This window comes from Cavia porcellus, unplaced genomic scaffold (assembly GCF_034190915.1).
Source record: "Cavia porcellus strain 051 isolate PalLab524CR breed Dunkin Hartley unplaced genomic scaffold, mCavPor4.1 scaffold_16, whole genome shotgun sequence".
Taxonomy (NCBI): domain Eukaryota; kingdom Metazoa; phylum Chordata; class Mammalia; order Rodentia; family Caviidae; genus Cavia; species Cavia porcellus.
Genome location: NW_026947499.1, coordinates 15,476,333 through 15,503,588, shown reverse-complemented (window position 1 = coordinate 15,503,588; position 27,256 = coordinate 15,476,333).

Here is a 27,256-nt window from a genome sequence, read left to right as displayed (position 1 = left end):
CTACACATCTTGTCCCAGGCTTCATTTTCAGTCATGTTCCTTTACATTCTCTGTGACACATTTGGATATTTCTGTCCTCAATACCCATCACCTTCCCGCCTCCTGCCTTTACACCTGCTGCTGATCCATTCTTCACCCAGATAACCACACAGCTCAGAACTACTCAAGTTCTTGCTCAGACACCAACTTTTCAAAAGGTATATAAAATATTCTCCATTTTAAATGGGGAATTTTAAATTTAATACTAATACTGTCACATTATATTTACTAACACACACAAATGCATTTACTCACATTGGTTTATTATCTACCTCTATCCAATATGTCCTCATAGAACCTCGAGTATACTGATTTCAGATGTCTCCTTTATACTTTGACAGAGTCTGAAAGACAGGAGATGTTTGATCTAGTTGCAAAACAAATGGGTGAATCATCTATCTTGCTAAGTAATATGTTAATCTGGGTTAAAAGAACTGTACTTCATCCATTAGTATGTCCTTCTTATCTTGGCTTCTTGTTTTTCATCAAATAAGCTCAGCAAATGCTTGCCACCACAGATCTCATTAGTAAATAATGATAGATTTATTTCATGGAATCCTACATATTCTTATGCCATTTTCATTAAAAAGCTGTAATGCTCTGGGAAAGAAAACAGCAAGAATAGCCTCAAAAATGAAAATGAAATAATTTTTGAATTGTAGGCTAATGGTTGAAGTTTAGTTTCTTCATTAGGTTTGTTTTATTTTCTAATTTTTCTTTAGCAAAAATTCACTACTTGTACCATAAAAACATAACTGAAAAAAATTTAGTTCTTGCTTGGAGTTAAAACAACTAATTGCTAAGATTTTTGAGGGCTGATATGCTGAGACTTTGATTCTTGTCTCTTTTCCTTAGGTCACCCACAAGCAAATCACAATCTCCCAGGAAAAGAACTCAGTTTATTTCTTTGAAAAATGGGAACATATCAGTTCTTGATAAAGAAGTATAATGGGGCTTTAATGACTAGGTTAACGTTAGATATTTCTGAAAACAGAAACAGTAGTCAATTTTGAGGGATTATCATTAATGAATCCTTTCTAGGGCATAGATGTTATTATAGAGTTTGCTCCCTTCTCAACAAAGGTATCTGCATATTGTGCTTCAGCCCTCAGGAATGACTAATGGTGGAGATGTTAAGCCCTGTAGGGATGAAAAAGGAGGAACCAGTGTTTCATCATTCAGTGCACTGGGCTGCTAGATCGCCATTACCTAGGTGACCACCCACTGCTTATATGCAAGAACCAATGGTTCCGAGTCCTCTCCTGAAATGACCCTTCCAGGGAGGAAGAATACAGCCTTCATTTAAATTCTGACAATTTCTCCTTTTAAAAATAAAAGTGCATCTGAAAGGCTGTGATATTTTGCTCAAATTGAGCTGAGTGCTGCAGACCAAGGATGACAGCAGACACAAGTGCTGGCTCATTAACCCGGCCTAATGTCTCCCATCCCAGGCTTGGAAAAAAAGGCTCATTGGGCAGCCATTGACTGAGACCTCCATTAGGTTTCTGCCACCTACACAACCTCAGTTTCCCCCTTTGTAAAATTAGGAGCGACTGGAAGAGGGAAGTGGAAAAGTATATATTCTACCTATAGAATCTTGTACTTTTCTATGCCTGGAAATGCAAAGAGAAGTATCCCTTTACCTACATGCGCAGGTCATGCAATACGACCTCCATTCCACAAGCAGCCCGAGACACAGGTTCCTTCCCAGGTGTACCAGGATGCTGGGAATGGGGATGGAGTTTGTATTTCTCTGTCTCCAGGGTTGCTATTGTTTCGAGTTAGTTCAGTTGTGGTGCAGCATCTCTTAATTAGCACATATCAACTTCCCATATCCTGTACAGGCTCTTCTTTTTCCAAATTATGTCCTCTCACTCAGGACACTGCTTCTATTTCTTCACCAACCCAAATCCCAGCACAGGAAAAAGATTTTTCTTGTCATTTTTAATCAACAAATTTTACACTGTATGACAGTAAACTATGTAAAATTATAAGGTAGATACCCTGATTTCTGAACTCTTGGACCACTCTCCATCAGGAATTCCCCATATTTTCTTTACTTTTGTCTGAGGTTCCCCTACAAGCTCCTTTATCCCATGCTTTCTCCTCCTTATACAAAACCTTGAATTTTTATTAACTATCCAATACAGTATAACTTGCCCTCATGTTCTCCAGGGCCCATTTTTAACACCTAAAAGTCTATAAAAACACAGCTAAGGCAAACACAGTTTCTTCGTAGTAGAGCCTCAGATATCAGTTGTGAAGTTTGGATTTTTTTTTTTACCTCTACTGACGTACTTGCCACTAATCTGTCATCCCATGCCTGAAACAGACATCTCCAATCAATCTCACTACTCTTTGCCACCAGACATTACCAGATAATAACAGCTGTTACCATAGTAGGTGCAACCTCACCCCTGGGTGACATAAATTTCATTCCAATTTTGATGTTCTAAGGTTACTGAGAGAAAAATATTCATTGAATAAAGTGTAATGAGAGCATATTAATCACACACTAAGAAACATTCCAGGTGATCTAAATAAGATACAGCTTCATCTCAAATGTTTCCCTTCCTTTAGTCTCAATAGTCTGTCACAAACCTTAATGCAGCCTGAATTTGATTACATCTTTAGATGCAAATATGAACATCTCTGTTGAAATAGTATGAGCTCATTCTCTCTCTGCTCAGGATGTGCTTCCCTCTCTTTTTCCTGGTATGACTTCCTCCTATTCAACTTTCTAGGTTCCGCCGATGTGTAACTGTCTCCAAAAAGATATCTGATATCCCATTTATCAAGAATAGGTCCTCCTCCTCTTGCTGGGTGCTGATCTAGCACCATTATTTCTCCTCTATAACCTGTAACATCATTTAATTGCATATTTTTACTTATTGTCTATCACTTCAACTAGACTCTAGCCCTGATGCCAAGACACAACTGCACATGGTAGATGCTCAGTAAATATTTGCTGAAGGATTGATTATTCATATAGATATTAATATCCATTCTCTGAGGAGTTGGTGAGACTTAGAGATGCATAATGCATATAAAATGCTTAGCAACATCCCTGGCACATAGCATGCTTCATGAAGAAGACTGATAATATCTCACTGAATCCTCATTGCAACATATGAAAAAGTACTGTCACTGTTCCTAGTTCTCTTTCACACACACAGACACACACAGACACTCACTCTCACATACTTGTATAGACCCTTTTGTTCTTAGAACATTTTAAAAGTGTATAAAGAAACTAAGTAGAGGAGGAGAACAGAACTTTTTTCCCTAACATCTGGAAACAAAGAGAAATTATTGGGTACAATTAATTGTTCAAACTGCCAGAGATTTGAAAGTAAAGGGAGTAAACAGATGCTACTCTAAGCTCTGTGCTCATTAACTCAGAGAAAGGATTCATTTCCTATGCATGATTAACTCTCTACCATCAGTGATTTACACAGCAGATGATCAAAAAAGAATTCATTATTCACAAACAGAGGGCTATGTACTAGGTATCCAGCCGCCTCAGGACAAGTCTGTCTCCTGAATTCCTTGGGGGTTTGTGGTTAGCATTTTGATCCAGGAAGATGCTGTTTGTCTTTGGCTGGGGGCTCCTCGGGGCCCTCCTGGGGTGAGCCACAAGACCTCGATGCTCTGTGACTGTGAAGGGACCCAGAATCCAGCTGGATGTGGCCTCCACCACATCTTAAAGGAACAGCAATGTCCCAGAAGGTAACACCAAGCAAAGCTAGGCTCATGCACAAGCAAGTGATCTCTTAGAACTAAACGAAATAGCTAAGGTCACAGAGTTCAGGGCTGATCCATAGAAATTTGCTAAGTATTTATTGAACACCTATAAAGATATAGCAAATCAACAGCATTGTGGTCTCTTCTCCCCACACTGGACAGAAAAATTCCTGTAGAAGATTCCCTTTGGTGCTGTTACTAAGCAAAAATCCAAGGGATCTGTAGTACTCACGTCATCCAGAAAACAGTAGTGTTACTAAGGCTTACTTTCATTAGTCATCAGTGGTTCAGAGACTAAGAATGAGGAATCAAAACTATTACAAAAAAACTAGTAATGCATCTGCCCATTTTGGCTCCTAATCAAAAGCTTCCCACTGTTCATCATGACCAATGTAGTGGAAATGATGCTGATTCAGACTCAAGAGAGGCTCATACTAGAAGTGATAATGGAACAGTCACATAAAGATGACAACAGTGAATGTTGTGGCACACACCTGTGACCCCAGTACTCTGGTAAACTGAGGCGGGAGTATTGTGAATTTGAGTTCAGCACAGGCAACAAGCAACTTAGTGAAGTCCTATCTCAAATTAAAGAAAAAGGGCTAGAATGTATCTCATCGTGAGAACTCTGTGTTCCATCTGCAGTACTTCCCTCCCCTTGCCTCCAAAAATTGGAAGACAAAGCTCTTAAATGCCTCATCTCTAGAACAGGGCTTATCTGTGACAAATTCTGTACTAAAACTAAAGAAAGGATAAAAATAAGAACCACTCTTGGAAAAAAGTTTCATAGAACTAAATCTATTTAACCACTTTGATGGTATTTTATTTTTGAAATAATACACTTCATCCCTTTTCTTTTCTGTGTGTTAAAGCAATTTTGTTACGAAATGATGGTGGGAACAACACCTGCTTATTTCAAAGATTTTGGACAAAATTGGAAAGTGCTAGATCTTTGTCAGACCTCCCATTTTTTCGTTTCTTCCTGTCAATGTTATTGGTCCTTCAGGCTTCTAAATCAGGAACCCACAGCTATAAATAAGAATAGTATAAATAAAACACTATGGGAGTCTACCAAGGAATCTAAGATGCCTTTCCATTTGATGAAGTCAGAGAAGGCTTTGACAGAGTTGACATTTAGGTTGAGACTTTCAAGATGAATGGGCTCTGTATACATAGAGATTGGGATGAATTAGAAAGGACATTTCAAGTGGAGACCACAGCCAGAGCAACAACATAAAGTAGGGAACAGAATCCCAGAATGAGTCATGCTCAGGAATAGCAAAGACATAGTTTGGACAGAGTGGTGGATTCTAAACCGTGAGCCACCACCTCCTGGAGTGTAGCAATGGTATTGCAGGATATCTGCCAATATCTTGTTGCTAACACAATGGTTTTCTGCAACACAACTGTTTTCTGCCAATATCATGTTGCTAACACAATTGTTATCTGCAACTGTTTTTTAAATATCTGATCAATTCATTTAAGAGCTTTGGAGAATTCACAGATGCATTTAGTCAACAAATTATTTATCAAGCAAGGCATACGAAATTATTGACTGCTATGAAGGGAATTCATGACATTTTTAGTGTCAAAAAGAGACTCTCTTGTTTACGCTCTATCCATTCACTTAAAATTTTTTATTTAGAGCTCATTCTGTGCAAGCTCATTCTATGCAAGGCAATGTGCTAGATACAACCAAATTTGTTGAGCGATATTTGATGCAGAGAAACCAGTAAAGAGGTAGGTGCAGTGGGGTGAGGAGTAGAGAAGAGAAACTGGGATGATGCAAAGAAATGGTTGAAAATGCATATTAGGGCACAGATAGAAGAGTAATAGAACAGACTTGATGGAGAATTTGATGATTAGTGGTAGGGAAAGAGAAAAATCAGAGAGTACTCCTAGGATATTGGCCTGGGCAACCAGACAAATGATAATGGCATGGTAAGAAAAGATCAGAAACCATCAAGAAAGAGCACAAAGTTTGTAAAGATAGAGGAGACAGGTCATTGGAAATAATCCCGGAGGACAGATCAAGAGGGGTGAATGACAGACCAAGAGATGCAGGCACTCAAAACGGAAGACACTGTCTCTAATCCCCCACAGAAAGCAATCAAATCATGATCCTTAAGAAGACTAGGAAGATGTACTTCAACTAACACTTGGTGAGCACTGACTGTATACGAGACATCATGTTTCTCATTTGGGGGCATACAAAGAAAGACAAAATATTATTTTTTATTGTAAAAAGTCAAAACAATTTCATAACAGTGTGACTGTTCCATTTAGTGAGCTAAGTAAGGGGTGTCTCCTTTTCAGTGAGACAGTATCTTAGCTCAGTGAAAAGGAAGGTTTGTGGTAATATCAAGTGGAGAATATTTTATGCCCTCATCTTGCATTTTATCCCTTTTCCCTTTCTTCTTTTCTCCCTTCCCCCATCCCAGTTTCTCTTTCCTTTTAAACAATTACTTCCACAATACCTGTTGTATATTCAGGATCCTATCCACTTTTTCAGTTTTTTATACCAGGGAGACAATACAATGTTTACACATGTGAATATGATTTATGCTTATGAGTATGATCTCAAGTTGCATCTATCCCCCTATAAATGTTTCCGGTGTATCCTTATTTATGGCTGAGTGGTACTCCATTGTATAAAAAAAGCCAGTTCTCAGTTAGCAGGCATTTGGGTTGTTTCCAAGATTTAGCTATTACAAACTGTGCTGTCATAAACATTGGTGCACATATATTGATGTGGTATGAAGTTTTAAATCCTTTTTGGAAAATACCCAAAAAGGGAATACCTGGGTCAAACGGGACCTCTAATACTAATTTTTGAAGAATCTGCACACTGATTTCCACAGTGGTTGCACCAGTCTATATCCCACCAATAGTAAAAGAGTGTTCCTTTTTTCCCCATAGCCACTAAAGCATTGGTTGCTGGTTGATTTCTGGATGATAGCCACTCTTACTGGGGTGAGATGGAATCTTGTTTTTGTTTTAATTTGGCTCTCTCAACTGAGCAATGATGTTGAACATCTTCTTAGTCTCAACTGTGTTAATTTCTGCTCAGATGTTTATATTTTCTTCTCTTGTATGGGTTTTGGGCTTGACTCACTTTTCTTTTTCTAGAAGTTTGAGGTGCAATATTAGATAATTTATTTGTACTCATTCTGTTTTCTTGATATGAGAATTCACTACTATGAATTTCCCTTAGGATCCCTTTCATTGCATCTCACAGGTTCTGATATGTTCTATCTACATTATCATTTAATTGTAGATATTGCTTAATTTCTTCAATTCCATCTGTGGCTCACTGGTCATTCAGGAGGGAGTTATTTAATTTCTGTGTTTTTATTGAATTTTTGCAGTCTTTTGCCATTAATTTCCAATTTCACTGCCTTATGATCAGGTTATATGCATGGGATAATTTTAACTCTTTTGCATTTACTTAATATTTGGTCTCCTTTAATAATGCCCCATGTGCAGCTAAGAAGAATGGGTATTCTGATGTTGTTGGATTGAACACTATGTAAACATCTATTAAGTCCCTTTTTTCACAAGTTTGGTTCAGTTCTGATATTTCTTTGCTGATTTTTCATCAAATTGATCTATCACTTTGTGACAATGGGTATTGAGGTCCCCTGTTACAATTGTGTTGTTGTTTATTTGATTTTTCATGTCTATTGATGTTTGTCTTATACAGTTGTTTGCTCCTGTATTTATTGATGATTGTTATCTCTTTGTCTTATTTTTTACTAGTTGCTGAGACAAAATACCTGACACCCAAAGTTGGAAAAAGAAAGGTTTATTTCTTACAGTTTTTGGAGGTTTCAGTCCCTACTCAGTTGGCTCCAAAGTGGGGTGGCATGGCAGGGCCACAGTTCATGGCAGCTGCAAACAGCAAGGCAGAAACTGACAAGAGAATGAGACATACCTTCTTCCTGCCATTACATTACATCTTGGCTCCGCCCCTAGGCCAGTGTAGCACTCACACCCCCAATCCAAGCGCAAGACAATGAACCAATCACAAATGCACAATGCAAATGCATGAGGCCTGGGAGCCACCAACACAAACCATGACACTCTTCCTCTTAAAGTTTTTCCCTAACAACTATGTAGTGACCTTCTTTATTAGCAATAACAATAAATTAGCATCAATGATCATTCTTGGTTTGAAGTTCACAATTGTCTGAAAACAGAATAGCAATCTCTGCTTTTTTTCTGGGTTCCTGTTGCATAGAGTATTGTATTATATCATTTGACTTTCAGCCTATGAATTTCTTTTTGAGTTGTGTTTCTTGTATACAGCATATTGTTGGATCTTGTTTCTTGATCCATTCTACCTGTTTCTTTTGGTTGGTGAACTGAGGTCATTAACATTGACAGTTATAACTGGTATGTACTGTTTTATCTTTGTCATGTTATCTTCCTGTTGCTGGTTTCCTGGTTTTCACCTCTGTTTAATTGCTTGTCCTGCTTAGTGGTTTTGTTCTGATGCTGTTCTTAGCAATATGGTCATTTTTAATCTCTGTCTAGAAGATCTTTCAGTATGCTTTGTAGGATTAGTTTAGTGGTCATGAATTTCTTCATGCATTCTTTGTTGTGGAATTATTTTATTTCTCCATTAAATTTTGAAAGATAGTTTTATGGGATACAACAACCCAGGTTGCAAGTTTTCTTTTAGGTTTTGAAATACTTCATTCCAAGCTCTAGTTGACCTGAGGGTTTGAGCTGAGAATTTGGCTATGATTCTAATGGATTTTCCTTTATAGGTGAACTGTAACAGCTTTTCTCTAACAGCTTTTAGTATACTGTTTTTGTGTTGGAACTTATGGGATCCTAATTACCACATGTCTGGGTATAGATTTATTTTGGTTATGGCTAATTGGAGTCCTATATGTCTTACTATTTGTCAGATTCTGTTCACATGATTGGCAAATTTTCTTCTATTTGTTCTGCAAACAGTCTTTTAATCTCATTTGCGTTTACTCCTGATTTTACATTGACATCTATCAGTCCTATAGAGTTTTTTCTATTTTCTTATGGCTATTGAACTGTTATTTCCTGATCCCTTGATATTTTTAAGAGTTCTCTTCTTTCATCACTGCTAGCCATGATCCTGACTTCAAAGTCTAAAAGTCTATCTTCATTTTAATTCAATCATTTTTCCAGCTTTCAACTGAATTTTAATTCACCAGACATCTCTTTTAATCTGTTTCATGCATTCTACTTCTTTCCTATATTGTTTATTCAAGGTTTCCATCATTTCTCTACGCTCTGTTTTTTTTTTTTTCTATGTCTACTCTGGATTTGCTGAGCAATTCCTTCATTATGTTGTTATTTTTTTTCCTGAGATATTATTTCTGATTTGATTTCTTCTATAGCCTCATAGATTTGTTTCTTTACTTTGGTTGATATAATTTCAGAAATTTAAGGTGTGTGTCTTACACTTTTCCTCTATTTTGATGTCTCCTGGATTTGTTCTGGGAGGGCTGTAGGTCTGAGATTGTATTTTGCTTCAGTGTCTTGTCATTTTCTATTTTATAAATTTTTAATTTTGTTATGTGTTGATTCTTGTAAGTTTTTGTAGTAGGTAGCTCTATCACTAGTATCAAGGCCTCTCAAGGATAAATCTGTTCTTCAGTGATGTCTTCTGTAAGAGCTTCTCGCTTGTGTCTGTCCCAAGATCCTACCTTCTCAATTAATTAAGAATGAGATGTTGATATCTGTTTGGTTCAGTTTCCAGTCCTTTGATATTGGACTGTGGTGAAGTTATTACCCTGGAGATTTCAAGTATTGTTACAGAAAGGAGAACTGATTACAACAGATATGACATCCTAGTTAAAGTAGTATTATTAGCAATAACAATAGCATCAAGCATAGTTTAGAAAGGGACAAACTGTGGTAATATTATCCCTTGAACTATAGAATCAGAATCTAGTTATATAACAGAACTGATCATAAATTAGGAGTTTGTATGCAAAGTATTTTCCTTCCATAAAGTGGTTTTACATTGTACTGGGGAAATTTAAGAAGGATAATGTACAAAACAAAGATAACTGAAAAAGAGGTAGAAGCAAGGATTTTGGGCAAAAATGATTATGCAAGCTTTGGAAAACTAGAAAACAGTGTAGAAAAGAAAGAGCTAATGAGTAAGCAAGATACTATTTGTACTTTGTCTCTGGGTTTTGGGGATGGGATCAGTTTTCTGTGACTGGAGTTCTGCACTACTATTTTAAAAAGAGAGAAAAAAAGATAAAAGTTTAAAAAAAGGAAAAGGAAGGTAAAAAATAAAAATTAATTTAATTTTTAAAAAGAAAAGGGGGTCACCCCATCTGAAGCTTCTATCCATGTGTCTTTGTCCCCAGGCTCAGTGCTGGTTCACCTAACTTCCCGCCTGATTGGCTCACACTGTTAATAATGTTTCAGGTTCTTCCATCCCACTAGTCCTGCCTGTCATGTACATACTAGTTGGGTCCTACGGTGTGGCTGGCATTCCCCCAGTCACCTGGTCCTACTATTATGTGGGAGGATCCAGTCACCTGGATTCTTCTCGGGTAAGTTGCCAGTCCCTTGAGGAGGAGCAAGCCACCTGGGTTCCTCCAGCTGGGCTGGTTGCTGGGTCCTGAGTTCTTCCTGAGCTGGTTGCCAGGTCCCATGATCAAGACATTGTTTCTTTCACTGTGAAGTTGGCTGTTTTAAGATTCCTCCAAAATTTAAAAATAGAAATTCCGTTCAACCCAGTTATCTACCATTTCAGTATCTTTCCAGAAGAATTAAAGACATTATATTACACTGATCCATCATATTAGCACAATTAATAATGGCTAAATCTTAGAAATGGCTACATATCTATCATTGAATATGGAGAATGTAGAGAATGTGGATTTATACACAGTGGAGTATGACTCTGCTACAAAGAAGGATAGATTTAAGTCATTTGTAGAAAAATGAATGTACTTTGAGACCATAATAGTAAGTGAAATAAATCAGACACAGAGGATTCAATTCACTTGATTTCTCTTATATGAGGAACATAAAAATGTAAATATACTTAAGAGCAAAGTAAAACTAATACGGAACAGGAATATAAGTCTTTTGCAGAAATGAAAGGCACTAAGAAACAGTGGGAGCGAAGAGCAGGGAGGAAAAGGGGATTAAAAAAATTAAGATATGTTACGTTCAGTGCCAACTCCTCACAATCAGCTCCCCATAATCATCACATGCTGCAAGCATGTACCAATAAAAGTTTTTTAAAATATACCTGAAAAACCTCAATTTGTCCAGACCTGTCAGCAGTACATAAAAGTGATCTCATTGTTGAGTTTCCATTTTGTATTCTTCACCCTGACAAACGAGATGGTCTTCATGGTGTCACCAATCTTGTTCCACTCCCGCAGCCCAATGCATCCATTCCTTACATGTTGTGTTGTCTCTGTTGCTCTCATATGCCATCAGGGGGAAGTGCTCTCAGCCAAAGAGGACCCATCACAACCAAACAGGTCCTTTCGGCTCCACGTACTACCCCCTCCCCCAAATTCTGCAGCCAATGGCTAACTCCTGTGGAGCTTAAGTGACTGCCTTATCCTGTTTTGCAATAGAATCAGTTCTAGAGCTTGCTGTGGGGTCAGGCAATCACCTCCAGGAGATACCATATGCTTACTTTGCCTGCTTTCCTCCTCTCTGCTGACTCCTTTCCTCCCTTTCTTCTGAGGATCTTACCCAAAACACCACATTCATGGGGATCCCAGTCCCACGAGATTGTAATTTTATGGAGTTCAATCTAAAATGTCGACTTTGCACCACACTCAATACTGTTAAAAGTAGCTAACACCTTGGGAAAAGAGGACTTGCCCCACTCATTCTAAGAAACATTCTTTTTCTATGTGCAAAGCACCCTCTGAGTTTTTCTTCCCTTCTCCTGTCCTCTTCTCATATCCACCTCCCCCCAAAATCAGTGGTCAATTACACAAGTATCACAGCTCAAGATATCCCAGGGCAGAAATTGCAATTTATTTCCATCTTCTATAGTTTTCTCTTAGAAAACTATTTTTTTAAATTGGCAATAAGCACTTTAGTCCTCCCAAGGCTCTCTCACTCAAGAATGGGTTCCTAGCATTCCTAATAGGGTGTGTGTGTGTGTGTGTGCACATGCATATGTGTGTGTTTTGAGGGAAGAGGGGTCTTACAGGCTTATCTTCCAAGTGCTTAAAATAGTTGATGGATATAGATCCACTCTAGAATTAATACTTTTCTCTCCCAAAAAATCAAGTGTAGTTCCAGCAGCATGGAAGGGAAAATACCCTACCTTTCCCTGCAACCTTCCATGAGAGAGAGTGCATAAATGAAGGAATATGACTTTATGAAAAAAAGAAGAGGGCATGTGATGGGCATCACTTAAAGGAGGCAGCTGCATAAGGAACACAAATACATGTTTTGCATATATTGTTTCTTCTGATCACCATTTCTTGCTCTCTAACCATTGAACTTTTGTTCATGCTTCAGAACCTAGTTCAGATGTCAACAATTTTAAGAAAAATTACTGCATCTTCCATCCTCTCAACACAGTGACTCTTGCTTGTGGCCATCAAAAGTGAAGCTCACTCTCCAAATAGTGGCAAATAATAAAGAACTTATTCCTGTGTGAGATAATTCAAGATCAAATCCCTCCTTCACCATATACTACCTGTATGACCTTGGGAAAGCCTTTTAAGTCCCTTAAGCCCAGTTTCTCATCTTCAGAATGGAATGAAGGTAAAGCACTTAGTACAGTGCCTGGAATACAATTAATGCTTAATGAAACGATACTAAATTTCTTCGTTACTATTACCATTAACACGCCCTCCCCTGAATTCCCATAAGCACTATTTTTCTACTGTCCATTCCACTAATTTGATGTCTTCCCTAGATGGCCTTGTTTTGTCAATTAACATTCCATGTGTGTGTCTGTTTTCCTTAACTATATCACAAGGTCCCGCGGGACAGGAAGTGCCTTGTATACTTTCATATTTCACACGGCTGTGAGAATCATGCCAAACACGTATTGTGTGCTCAAATATTTGCTGAATAAATCCTTAAAGCTTTGGCTACAAGAATAGGTGTTTGTTTTGCTTGGCAACAAGACAAATAACATTTGTATTTGTACTCTTGTTTCCAAAACTAATTGATACTGGTCTTAAAATCATAAAAACCCCTCTTAACTCTCCCTTAATAATGGCAGAAGCCATCAATTAAATAAACCATTAGATGTATCAACAATCTATTAATTCACTTTTAGGATAGCTACATTGGTTGATTTTCAGCTATCTGACAGCACTCTGGAATTGGATTTAAGTGGAATATTCATTTTCAGTTCTAGCTCTCTATCAACCCTGGTTACTCTGAAATGAGGATTAAATGATAGTGTAATAATATAAATATAAATAGAGATAGATATATGAAGATAGCATCTAATCTAGTTCCTGGAATATTATAAATTCTTAACACATGATAGCTTTAGAAATGTGGTGGGAAAGAAGACCTAGACAGGAGAAAGAGCTCTCAAACTCTGGCTCTGCCATCTACCATCCATGCAACAGGGAAAATCATTTTATCTCTTTTATGCCCCACTTTTTGTAGTCAAAATGAAAATGAAAGCACCTGTGTTATAGGTTCATTTAAAAACTAAATGAAATAATACATGTATAATATGATAGTTAAAATTTTTTTTAAATTCTTTTTGTTTTAAAGAGATTAAGACAAAAGAGGAACAGAACAATGTAAGTAACACAGAGCTTCACCACAAGACAACCGGATATTAACAGTAGCTCCATAATGTCTCTTTCTTTGAAATAGTTAAGCATACCTTCACATACAATAGTATCAAACATAACAAAATAGTATAAGACCATTCAAGAGAATGAAAGTATTACAGGGCATTCAGAACCCAATAACAGAAAATGAACAATAGCTACTATATTTTCTCATTTTCCATAAAAAATGTTTATATTATCACACATAATAAAATCCAACAAGATACAACATGATAGAACCAATGGAAACAGAAGAACAAAAGCATGGTAGGACTTCAAAGCAAGATGATATTAAATCTGCAATGACTGTCATAATGCCTTGTTTTCTTCAAAATAGCTGTTCATAGAACCACACATAATAAAATCAAATAAAACAGAATAAAACCATTCCAACTAATGAATGAAATATAGTTGTTAAAAATCTAACTCAACCATCCTGCACTAAAGCATCATTTTCTCTTCTTCTGCAATCATTCATTGTTCCCTCCATCTCTCCCTTCCTCCCTCCGTTATTCATTACATCCCTCCTTATTTTTCTTCCTTGTACTCCCCTCAATTTAATGACTGTTCATTAACCTACTGTGTGCCAGAAACCATGCTTGGCACCAGAAATAGGAGCAAAAAGAACAGAATGCCTGCCCTCATGAAATCATAGTCTAGGAAAAGCATCCCCAAACCCCAAGCTACCAGGCTACGGACCCATGGCCCATTAGGAACACAAGTACAGAAGAAGATGAGCAACGGGTAAGAGAGGGAAGCTTTCTCCGTATCTACAGAGGCTCCCTGTCTTCCAGATTACTGCCTGTGCTTAACCTCCTTAGATCACTAGTGGCATTAGATTCTCATATGAGTGTGAACCTACCATGAACTGCATATACACACAGGGAGGGGTCTGGGTCACACTCTTTTTGAATCATTCCCCAAACCACGCCTCACCCCTGTCTACAGGAAAATTATCTTTCAAAAAACCAGACCTAGTATTAAAAAAGTTAAAGACCTTGTTGTGGGAAAATATACAGAGAAGGAATGAGTTGGTACAAGAGCTATAGTAACTGCTTTTCACAGAAGATGGTACAGAGCACCAAGGATACACAGAGGAGAACAAGAGGCCCATCCGGGGCTTGTATGGGAAAAATGGAAGAGGTCACCAAAGGCTTCCTCAAAAGACTCTCAGTTTCTATACATTCTTCTATGATCTGTATGGTGATCCTGGATGGCAGCTATCTTATAGGCATCCCTGGTAAGTGCAATGCTGAAGACACTTCAAAGCTAAAGGTGGCTGCATTGGCTTCTTGGAACTGTAATAACGAAGTGTAGTAGCTCCTTTTATCCACTAATGGTCTATTTCAAAACCCCTGTGGATACCTGAAACATAGATAGTACTGAACACTATATATACTGTTGCTCACTATATGAGGAGATCTATGCTAAGGTTATCTATAAATTAGGCATGGTAAGAGGTTAACAGCACCTAAAAATAACATAGAATATGTATTAATATAATGTCAACAATGCTACTTAAAACTCATGAATGCTTTAATTTCTGGAATTTTCAGAAAGTGGTTGATTCTGGACAACTGAAATGATGGAAAGAAAATATAGATAGAAGGGGCAACCCCTGGACTACACCCTGAGTCACTTAAACAAAAAAAATTGTTACCCCACAGTTTTAGATGAGCAAATTCCAAGACCACGGTGGTCTGCAGACAATTTTGTGCACTGCTGACTCAGGAACACCACCCTGGTCCCTTCTTTCCTATTGCCACATCTTTCACCCAATGGGCATGCTTATGTCCAAATTTCCCATTATTATTAGGATACCCATCATATTGGATTAAGTCCCAACTGAATCTACCTCTTAACTAATTAAATCTGCAATGACTTTATTTCCAAATATTGTTACATTCTGAGGCCCTGTGAGTTTGAAATTTAGTTAGGAGTCTATAATTCAACACATAACAGAAACAGATGTCCGCATCCTGTTCCTGCCACTGTTGGTGTTTTCTCCACATCCTAGGCAATAACAGATGGTTCCAGAATCAGCACTTAGTTCTAGGTTTCAGATATACCTCTCATGCTCTTAGAAAAACCTCACATGTCCAGTATTGGCTGTCCAAGACCACCTCCTCTGAATCTCAAGATTATAAAGACCCTCTTCCAAACAAAGATTTGAAACTCCAAGCTCTTCCCTCTGTCTGTGAAGCTCTAGAGCATCATCAGGATTTTTTTTCTACCTGTCATACTCATCCAGTGAGATGGTCCCTGTGATCTCTTTTCCCCAAAGATATGCCCGGGAATAGTCTCCTCCCCTAGAACAGAGGATGGACTTCCTTCTAATAGCAAAGGTCACAGGATGTTACTTGAATCAAAATAACAAGACTGTAGCCTCTGTCATGGTCTTTCTTTCTTGCTCACTCACTCTGATGAAGTTGTCAATCACCTTACAGAGGAGCTGATATGGCAAAAAAGACACTTTGGATGAAATTAGAGCCTCACATGACCCCTTGACTGTAGTCTAGTAAAGGATCCTGAACTAGAAGATCAAATAAAGTTTCGCCCATCTTTCTGACTTACAGAGAATGTGAGATAATGGATGTTTGTGATTTCAAACTGCTGCTCTTGGAGTGATTTTTTATGCAGAAATGCATAACTAACCCACTGCAGTTACTATGTCTGACCTCTGTGCTCTCTATTTTTTCATCTTCCAGTAGATGGTTAACCAATTCTCTGTATTAAATTCCCTTGGTTAAATTAGCTGGCACAATTTCTATTTTCCAGATTAAATATTGACTGGCATAAGATGGTATCTAAACTGTGACCTTGAGGACAACTGAGGGTGAACAAAGCAATAGGATGGGCAGTATTTCAGGAATAGACAATACCAGTATAAAGGCTGAACACTTTATTCTTTTGTCATTATGCAGCACCTACTGTGTGTCAGGCCCAGTGCTACACATTTCAAATGAGTTACGCATAAGAAAGCAAGATGTAAGCTTCGTGGAGATTGCCTTGGCATGTTCAGAACAAAGTATCAATAAGACAAAAAACTAAAGCAAGGACATTAGAGGCAGCCAATGCCTTATCCTTCCTCACAGAGAACTTGCTTCTGCTTTCTTAATCTAGGCGTAAGATGAATAACCACCTCTCAGCTTTGGCGTCTCATCTATAAAGCAGGATGACCAGCTCTCCCCCCACCCAAGACTATAGCATTGATCAAATCAGGCTTAGAGGCCAAAGGCAACTTCTCATAGAAGACAAGATTCTACTGTGTTAAGGCCTAGTGGATCTACATTAACAACTACGACTCTCAACTTAGAATGATCAAAGCCTCTTGTCTTCCCAAGTATCCACCAGCCGTCTTCTGGCCCAGAGCTGGCTGCAGTCAAGGCCCGGGTTGACAGTATTAAACAAAGAGGCTATTGCTTCTGGCCCCAGCCAGCAGGTTGCTGGTCATTGATAAAATACAGGCTGTAATACAAAGAGCAGCCTCCCTGCGGCCACCCGCCCCATAAATCATCAGCTACCAAAGGCTATTGAATTACCTTCAGAAGATGGATGACGCTGAGCTGGAAGGCTGCTTGATAAGGTTTCCCTTTGAATAATTCTGTGTAGAAAGCTGGGTTTGAGAAATGGGGTCTTTCCACCAACCCAGCCCCAGCCATGCCTTCTCTGCTTGGTGCTTTCAAGATAAACATGTTTCCTGTGGGCTGCCAGTGTCTTGAAGAAGGAGGAAAAGTCACTGCCAGACCTCAAGGAAGTGTATACTTCTGCCTCTGGCCCAACAAGAAGCTTTATTTTATTTCTTATTATTTTTATTAGTAGTAGTTATTGTTGCTTGCAGTAAAAACTTAATAATAGCTATCATTTTAAAAATATTTTCCTCCACTTAATAGTAAACTCCTTGAGTGTATGGGTTAAGTATTGCTTCATCTTTTGTCTATATGACTGTCTGGAACTCAGTCACAGCCTAGTGCACATGTGCAGGATGAGTACGTACATGAATGACTTAATGTCAAAATATAAGTAAGATAGCTGTCATTTTTTTAAATATATGTGCCAGGTAATGTTCAAAGGACTTGGGCTCATTAAATCCTTTAAAAAATCACATAAAATGAGTCCTATCACTGTCTTCATTTGATTGATGAGAAAGTTAAAGTTCAGAGAGGGGCTATGACTTTCTCAATGTCACCAGCTAATGAATCCTGGAGCTGGGATTTAAACCTGTTCTCTTAATGGAAGTTGGCAAACTTTTTCTGTTGAGAGCCAAACAACAAATACTTTAAGCTTTGCAGGCCATATGGTCTCTGTTGCAGCTACTCACCTGTGTCCTTGTAATGCAAAAGCAGCCACAGGTAATTCACAAACAAATAAATATGATTGTGTTCCAATAAAACTTTATACAAACTATCAGGGGCTCAGGCCATAGGATGACCACCTCTGTTCACAAAAGTTACATGGCACGAACTCTTTCCATTTGAACATTACATTTTCATTTATCTATTTCCATATGGTAAATACACCAGATCCTCATATATTTATTTACTTTATATCCTGCATGAGTGAATGTCATGGTTTATGTTGGTGGTCCCCAGGCCTCATGCATTTGCATTGTGCATTTGTGATTGGTTCATTGTCTTGCCCTTGGATTGGGGGTATGAGTACTACACTGGCCAACGGGTGGAGCCAGGCTGTGATGTAATGGCAGGAAGAAGGCATGTCTTGCTCTCTTGCTGGTTTCTGCCTTGCTGTTTATAGCCGCCATGAACTGTGACCCCGCCATGCCACCCTGCCTTGGAGTCAACTGAGTATGGACTGAAACCTCCAAAAAAACTGTAAGAAATAAACCTTTTCTTTCTCAACTTTGGTCATCAGGTATTTTGTCTCACCAATGAGTAAAAAGTGACAAAGACAGTGAGTTAGGGGTAAATTGGGGGTGGAGGAAAAATCATTCCCAGTTCAGAACCACAGGTTTGGACAACAACCCATCATGAGAATTTGTACCTGATCATCAGCAGTCCTTAAGAGTTCCCCTGTGATAATAATGCAGAAATTCAAGATGCTCCCATTTGCAATTTTGCCTCTTAATCTGTACTTAACCATGCCAGTGGGATAGACAAAGAATAAAGAACTCTTCTTCTTTTAGCTTTTCCAGACTAAAAATTATATGTGTTGCTTATGTGAATAGGCTGCTGCCCATAACACAACTGTAAGGAAGGAACAGTGTTTGGTAATCTCTGCTGATGAGTCATTCAATAAACATATAGTAAATGCCTGTTTCATTCAACAGTATACTAATTCTGGGGATATCTCGGTGAGTGCAAAAGATTTTTCTCTCTACTCATATCATGCTCACATTCTTGCTTTATTGTCTTCTTTTGAGTTGCAAAATTGTGGAAGCATACTCAGGCTCAGTAAGAAGGTTACTGGAAGGGAAAATATAGAGGTGAGTAATGAAACTATCTCAGCAATCATGCTGAATCCAAAATTCCTAAAATCCCAGTAAGAACCTGAAGAAATATCTTAGAGGTTTGAACCTAAGTGACATTTCTTCCCTTTATTCAGCTACCTTATGTCCTACAGCAAAGTATGCAAAAGGATCAATTCTCATCCCATACTGAGCCAGTTGTGATCACAAACAACTCCAAAATGTCCCTGGCTTACAGCATTCATTGTTTATGTATGTGTCACCTGAAATCTGGTTTTGGCTCTTCCCTGGGTCTTTTATTATTCCAGGACTGAGTGAAGGGCAGCTCCATTCTCATTCATGAGCCAGAAGAAAAAGAGCAGTATTGGAATCTCTGTTGGTCTTATGGTTTCTGCCCAGGTAGGATGTTCATGTTTACTAAATTCCATTGGCCAAAACAACTCATGAGGCCAGATACAACACCAATGGGGCAAAACAATATACTTATCACAGAGGGAGGAGCTTCAGAGGGGAGCCCTAATTGCTAAATGGGTCAACCAACTAGAAAAAAAGTATGACATATAATAGCTAATGACCAGAAATGCTGCTAAACATCCTACAATGCATAGGACAAAGAAACTTAGAGCCAATAATGTCAAGCAAGTATTTTGAATAGTTGATACAGCTCACCACATTGCTTCTCAGTTTTGCTCTCCAGGGAGCATGTGGCAAAATTTGGATAGTTTTGATTGTCATAGTGGAGAAGACACTACTGGTGTCTAGTGGATAGAAGCCAAATATTCCACTCTGTGTAAAACAATGCCCCCCCGCACACATGCAATAAAGCTTTATTCCACCCAAAACATTAATAGTGTTCAGATTTAGAAACCCTAATCTATTACCAAAGGCAACTTGACTTTTTATTCATTCATTCATCCACCCATCCATTTACTCATTCTTCACTAATCAATGACTTATTGAATATCTACGGAGTATAAAGCACTGTGCCAAGCCCTGAAGTCACAATAGGAGCTAAAGTAAACATTATTTCTGCCCAAAATGGAGTTTACTTGGAAAAACAGATGTTAAACAAATACAGATTTCATCATCAACCAAATGAAAGAATGAAATAGATTCTCTGAGCGTCTACAACAACCTATCGGGAAAGAGGTGGAGGTGGAAGGTTAGAGAAGTCTTTCGCAAAGAAGAAATGAGAAATGTGAGTGGGGCATAAGGATTTTCTAGATAACGAGAAGAGAAAATGGAGCTCTGGGCAGACAGATGGGAAGCGGCATGCTTGTTGGATGGTCTTAAAGTCAGTGGGATAAACATACAGAAAGACAGCATGGTTGTGCTCCCCAAGGATTTGTAGAGCAGTTTGGAGAGTCTGATCTTTTTCTTATGAGCAGTGATCGGCCACCGACAGGTTTTTAACATGGAGTCGATAACTTTCATATCTTGGACAAATCCTTCAGGCAGCAAAGTACAGAATGGTATGGAAGGAAATGGTTATAGGGAGACCAATCAGCAGTTGTTGCCATCTTCCAAGTGAGGAATTGTGGGAAAGGGAAGAGAGAGAATGTCTGACATTTAATTGTGGGAATGTCTGACAGTTAATTAGGATGCAGTGAATGAGGGAGAGGTGCTCAGACTGTCTTCTAGTGTTCAGGGCTGTATAACAGATGGATGGTTCTGAGTCTTACTGAGATAAACTCTGTAAAATAGACCAGATTTGGGGAAAAGAGAGCAGAAAAACAACATAGTCTGTAATAGAATATGAGCTTAAGTGATTGGGCAGCCAGGTGAAAATATCACGGAGGCAGCTAGATAGATGCTACTACCCAGCGGAGGGAAAAGGCTTGAAGTTATTCATTTAAGAACAATCAGTATATAGATATGCCTGAACCTTGCATGGAAAGATCCATTCATTTAGGCTAGAACCCAATCACTGGCCTCAACATTTATGACTGATTTTCCTTGACTCAATGGCAGTAACCATAACAACTCTATAAAGATAGAACCACTTATCTGTTTTCCTCAGAATTCATTCATTCATTCAACAATCATAGATGTTTGTGTTAAGCTTTGTCCTTGGGGCGAGTAATACAATCGTAAATGTGAACAAACAAGGTTACGATCTTTTGAGGCCTTTAATATTTTATGACTTTTTCCTTTGTATGGTTTGCTCAAAACAACTGATTCTTGCTTTTTTATGTCTCATCTAGAATAATTGAGCCTGCACTGAGGAAAATACTTGCTAGTAAAATGATCTCAAAATTTTTTTTCAAATTTTTAATAAAATGATATTACAGTTTCTCAGCATTACATTGGTAGTATTTGTTTAGTTCAATGATGTTGAACAGATTTTCTTCTACCTGCCAACTTTAATTGATTGATAGTAGTAAATCTTACCTGATAAAATTTTGTTAAGGAATTCTATATGTTAGTGAACTGTATTGGTCTATTATTCTCTATTTTTATTGTGTACTCAAAAGATTTTCTTACCCATGATACAATGGCCCCAATACAAGTGGGAGCAACTCTCTTCCTTATTTTCTGAAAGAATTTGCATACTATTGGCATTATTTTGTCCTTAAATATTTGATGAAAGATGTCTATAGTTAAGGGGGAGATAGGAAGAGTTTTTAAATTATGAATTCAATTCTTAACTATATGCAAGTTAGATACTCTATTTCTTCAGCTAACTTTAAGTTATAAATTATCAAAGTCAAGAAATTCATTTAAATTGTAAAACTAAGCCTACTCCTTTTAGAATCTAAAGAAACTAATGTTTAGTTTTGACAACTGACAAGCTACAGGTCCCATAGTAGATGACAGATCAACTTCAAAAATTCAGGTTTTCAAAGGTTTCAACTTGCCATATCCAGATGTATCTCAATTCCAGAAGCCACAGGGATGTTGTCTAAAGATCTCTCCAGAAATGATGTATGTGCATTCTAAGTACTCACATGCTGCAGTACTTAGCACAATCTGGTGACCGAAAGAGTTGCCTGGAGCAAAAACCACCAACTAGAGACTTAGATTTTAGTAGTCTTACCTGCCTAAACCTAAAGCTTTGCTGAGCAAGCCAGAAAGAGAAGATCATTCTGTTTCTTACTCTGAGAAGCCGCCATGATTGCCTTTCTTTTTGGTGCACCCTTCATTCAGTGCAGGAAACCAGGCTGCCCATACTGACTATTTCTGCTTGAGCCTGGGAAGTTGGAAGATAAAGTCCCCAGGAACCTCTCTGACTGGCCTGACCTACTTAGATGTGCCATATCTAATGAGGTTGGAAGTGGAGCTAATCGGGATGGACAAGAAGGCAGGCATGGGGTGGCCCAAGGGAGATGGGCTCACAGGATTTGGCTCAAAACATTCCTGGGGGAAGGTTTCTAGAGGTGATTCATCTGTTAAATCTGACCATATCAGTGCTTTGCTTAAAACTTTGCAATGATATCTTTGTGAATTCACGAAATAGTCCAAACATCTTAATGTGGCCTCAAAGGCCTGACCACACCATGCCTCTCCTTTGAGTATTCCCCCAACCCATGTGTTCTGTGAGTGACAATTATTTTTGGTTCCAAAATGGCAATATATTCTCTTTTCCCTTGGGGTCTTTGTATACGTGATCTCCTTTGACTAAAACACATTCTTTTCCCATTCTAATTTGGCTTGCCCTATTGGATCTAAAGTTGCAAGTTACATGTCACTCCCTCCAAGAGCATTTTTCAGCACAAGTCTGTGACCTTTGTGCCTCCCTAGTCCAGTGCAATAACCCTATGGGTGCACTTGTGCATTGATTGGGAATAAGTTGTCTATTATTTTACTGCATTATGAGTTACCTACTCTCTGAGTGCTTCCCCATAAGTCCAATAATCAGTTACCTACTCAATGTCTTCATTGAAATGTCCACAAACATGTCAGTCTTATGCTCTACAGTGAGTTTCCTGATAATAGTCCTAGATTTATTCCTTCTGCAACATTCTCCATCGCAAAAAATGTTGACTCTGTCTCTTTATTTACTCAAGGCCAAACACCTTGTGGCCATCCCCTTTTTTAAAATATTTTTTATTTTAAAGAGAATATAACAAAACAAAATAAAACAAAACATGGAAAATCGGAGCAAAACAATGCAAACAACACAAGACTTCACAACAAGACAACAGGAAATCAACAGTGGCTACCATAACATCTTTGTTTTCTTTGAAATAGTTGTCCATACAATCAAACAAAAGAAAATAATATAAAACCAATCAAAACAAAAGATCCTCTTTTCATCATATTCCATACTTTATCCATTTTTAATTTACCTTTCAAATTATTTCCAGACCTGAGCCATTTCCCAGCATATAGGGGTTGCTACCCTGATCCAAGCTGCCATTCCATTCCATACAGGTTATTGCCACAGGCTACCAGCTGACCTCACTGATCTACTTATGCTTCCTTACATTTCTAACAGGAGAGCCAGAGGAATCCTTCAAAGACACGAGTCACATCCTGTTACTTCTCGGCTCACAGCCCCTGCATCTTACTGACTGCTGTAGTCAGGGATTGTGCAGAGAACAACTGGAATCAGGACACAGAATTTATATTACTATTTTATGATGGTCACCCAGAGTAAAACACAAGAAACTGCAGGAAATCTGTCCACAACATTAAAGACCTAGAATATTCAGCCAACAGCCTAGATCCCACAACAATATCTTGCATGAGTCCATATGAAAATCTAAAGCTTATGACAATGCCTCTCATGAGTTCAACTGGAGGTCTAGAGCCCATGAGAAGTACTCACACTACTCTGTTCTATGGATCTGTGCTGGGAAGGCCCAAAGGTCAGCGGTGGAAGCTAGAAAGTCTATGCCAGGGGGTGAAGGAGCTGTGCTGGTTGGTTCAACACTCTACCCTGGAGCCAAGAAGTCATGCTCATAATAAAGACCAGGGCTGTCCTGAAAAGCACCACAGCAACATGGGGGTCCCAAGCTCCTCCAACGATAAGAACAGTTGAGTGCATACCAGAAAGCCAACATGACAAGTTTGTCCAGGAGGTTAAGTAGCATACGTCTTCGTCTTTGACTTCAGAGCCAGGAAGCGATGCTCGATGTAAGGACCAGAGCTCTCCCAAAGTGAACCACAGCCACTTTTACCAACAAGGTCCTGAGCTCCTCCAATGAAAATGGTTGAACTCACACTAGGGAAGCTAGTCATGATGAGTTCCTCCAGGAAAACCCACAACTCAAACAGCAACACTTAGAGAAACCCACAATGCTTCGCTTTTCCTTCTTCACATCTCTATTTATGCTGGCAACTTTCCTCAGGTGGAACATCTATGCTCAGTACCAATGATGATTTAATTCAGCTGGCATTAAGTTGACCACAAGTTTTTAATCCACAACACTGATACTGTAACCAAAGTCTTGCTATGACCTTTGTTGCTCTGCTCAATTCAACCTGCCTACCTCCTCATCTCCTCTGTGCTTCATCTTCACTCTGGTCCAGCCCCATTGGGCTCTCTTCTGTTCCTATAGCACGCCAAGCATGCTCTTGTCTTACATCTTTGTGCCCACTGTTGGCAAGACCCTTCCTCCAGAGAGCTACATCACCCTTCTGTTTTTGTTTTTTTGTTTTTTTTTTTTTTTTTTTTTGTCTTTTTCATTTTTATCGGTACCGGGGATCGAACTCACGACCGCCTGCTTACAAGGCAGGTGCTTATGCCACTGAGCTAAACCCCCAGCCCCACCCTTCTGTTTTTTTACATTTTCAAGTTTCTGCTCAAAATTTCACATTATGATTGAAAACTTCCCTGGGGGCACAATGAAAAATGCCAATTCTCCATCCTTCTCTTACTCCTTCCTTCCTCCTAATTTGTCTTTGTAACATGCACTCATCTCATGTCCTCTACATTCCATACTTATCTCTTCGTTGCCTAAGACTGATTTTTCCCACTAAAATATTAGCATCCTGGAGCCAGAACTTCCGCTTCTTCCCTGCTATGATACTCAAAAGTAGAAATGTCGGGGCTGGGGATTTAGCTCAGCGGCATAAGCACCTGCCTTGCAAGCAAGCAGTCGTAAGTTCGATCCCTGGTACCGATAAAAATGAAAAAGACAAAAAAAAAAAAAAAAAAAAGAAAAAGTAGAAATGTCTGCCAATAATCAATTTCTTATGCAATGTCTTCACTTAAATGCCCACAAACATGTCAGGCCTATTGATTGAAGATGAAGACTTTTGACAGCATGATGGATGGATAGATATAGAGAACTCCATGCCTTATTTGCATATGTTCTTAGAGGGGGAAAACTTAACAGAGAGCCAGACTAAAACATCCTAAGGGATCAAAGTGAACAGAAAACTAAGCACTACAGAATAAGCAGGGAACCAGGGAAGTTCAGATACATAAGAGTTGGTGAAGAGGAGTTGGTGATTGGAATCCTCATGATACTAGGGAAATAGAAATAGGGGTTGGCCTCTGCAAAGAGGAAAGTTAGATGCAAGACTTTTGGATAACATATGTCCTCTCAAAGAATAAAGAACTTCCCTACCAGCTCTAATGAACTGTAAACAAATGTCACTTGCCTGGGTTCTTGGTGGATCTCTCAGTCTTACCATGAAACAAAGATCTGGGTTCGGGTAGTTTATGTAAGAGGGGAGCCAGAAAAGCACACTGAGTGAGTGGGGGAAGAAAGAGAGAGAAAGGGGGAAAGTCAGAAAAATGCATGGAAGGAGCAAGCTCAGTTCTGCTGGAAGTCTCTGAGTTTGTTATCACCCACTTTGGAATCATTCCATGACTTTGGAGAATGAGACTTTGGTATACTACTCCCATCTCCCAGTGGCCAGGGATTGCTCTATGGATATTAACTTCTGTTCTGCTTCCAGGCTGAACCAGATCTCAGCCAGGCAAGTTCTTAGGAAGCCAGAGAAAGCTCTCAGGAAGAAGAGAGACAAAGCCCAGAGGTAAAAAGCTACCAACTTCACAGTAGGAAATGTCTACAGCTAAAGAAAAACTCAAGTGGACCAAAGGGATACAGGGTGTGAATATTACATGCTGGTTGTGGGGGTCTTTTATAAGCAATTGGAACCCTAAGCATGCATATACCGTGACATGAGGGTTTGATTGTTATATTCCCCATGTGATGTAGAAATCCTCAGTTGAGTAACTAGCATAAATATCCAGCTCTTGAGGGTCAACAGGATGAAAAACAGTAACACTGTGTAAAAGACAGAATTCAGGTCCAGGAAGGGCTGCTGGCCTCAACCCACCCACTGATTCTATGAAGAATGAACCAGACAGATGGAAATTACCAGCCAATGTAAGACAGCCAAGACTTTCGCATGGAGATGCTCTCATGTTGATACAGTAGAACAAACAGCTCATCAAGGGCAGTGCCGTGAAGAAATACTCTTTTCTCATTAACCCATTAACACAGCAAAAAACAAAACAGCAGCAGGAAAGTGTATGGAGAGCAAGGAAAGAGCAGGCCAGACTTACTCTGTCGGTGTAGCTAAAGACAGGGAAACAAAAGGACTGGGAATACTAAAAATAGAAACTGGGACTTGTGTGCACAGGTGTAATAGAAAACACTATGTTCATTTCTCTAAAGATTAAAAGTAGACTTACCATTTCATCTACAAGTACCCTTTTTGGTATATCTCTCTGCAAATTGAAAGAAGGATCTCCAGGTATATGTTCATTCTTATTCATTGCAGTATTATTCGCAACACCTAAAATATGGAGAAAGAGTTTATCAACAAATAAATAGGTAAGGACAGTGTGTGCTAGACTCACAGCTGAATACTATTCATACTTGAAAAAGAAGAGTTTCTGACACATACTGCCACATGGGTAAACCTGAAGGGCATTATATAAATATAAACCACCCTCAGAAGAGCAAATATTGAATGTTTCCACCTGAGTAAGGGACCTAGAGTAGTTAAAATCACAGAGTAAGGAGAACGGTAGTTGAAAGAGGAAGTGGAAAATGAGGAGTTATTTTAATGAGTATAGAGATTCAGATTTGCAAGATGAAAAGAATTCTCAAGATGGAGAGTGATGCCTGCACAATCATATTAATAAGATTAGTATCACTGGAGGGTACAATAAAAAATTAGCAGGTTGCAGTGGCCTACACTTATAATTCCAACTACTTAGGAGACTGAGGCAGGAGGATCACAAGTCTGAAGCTAGCCTGGGCAACAGAATGAGACCCTGTTTCAAAAATAAGAAAAGAAAAGAATGGGGGATAGAACTCAGTAGTATGGGGCTTACCTAGCATCCATAAAC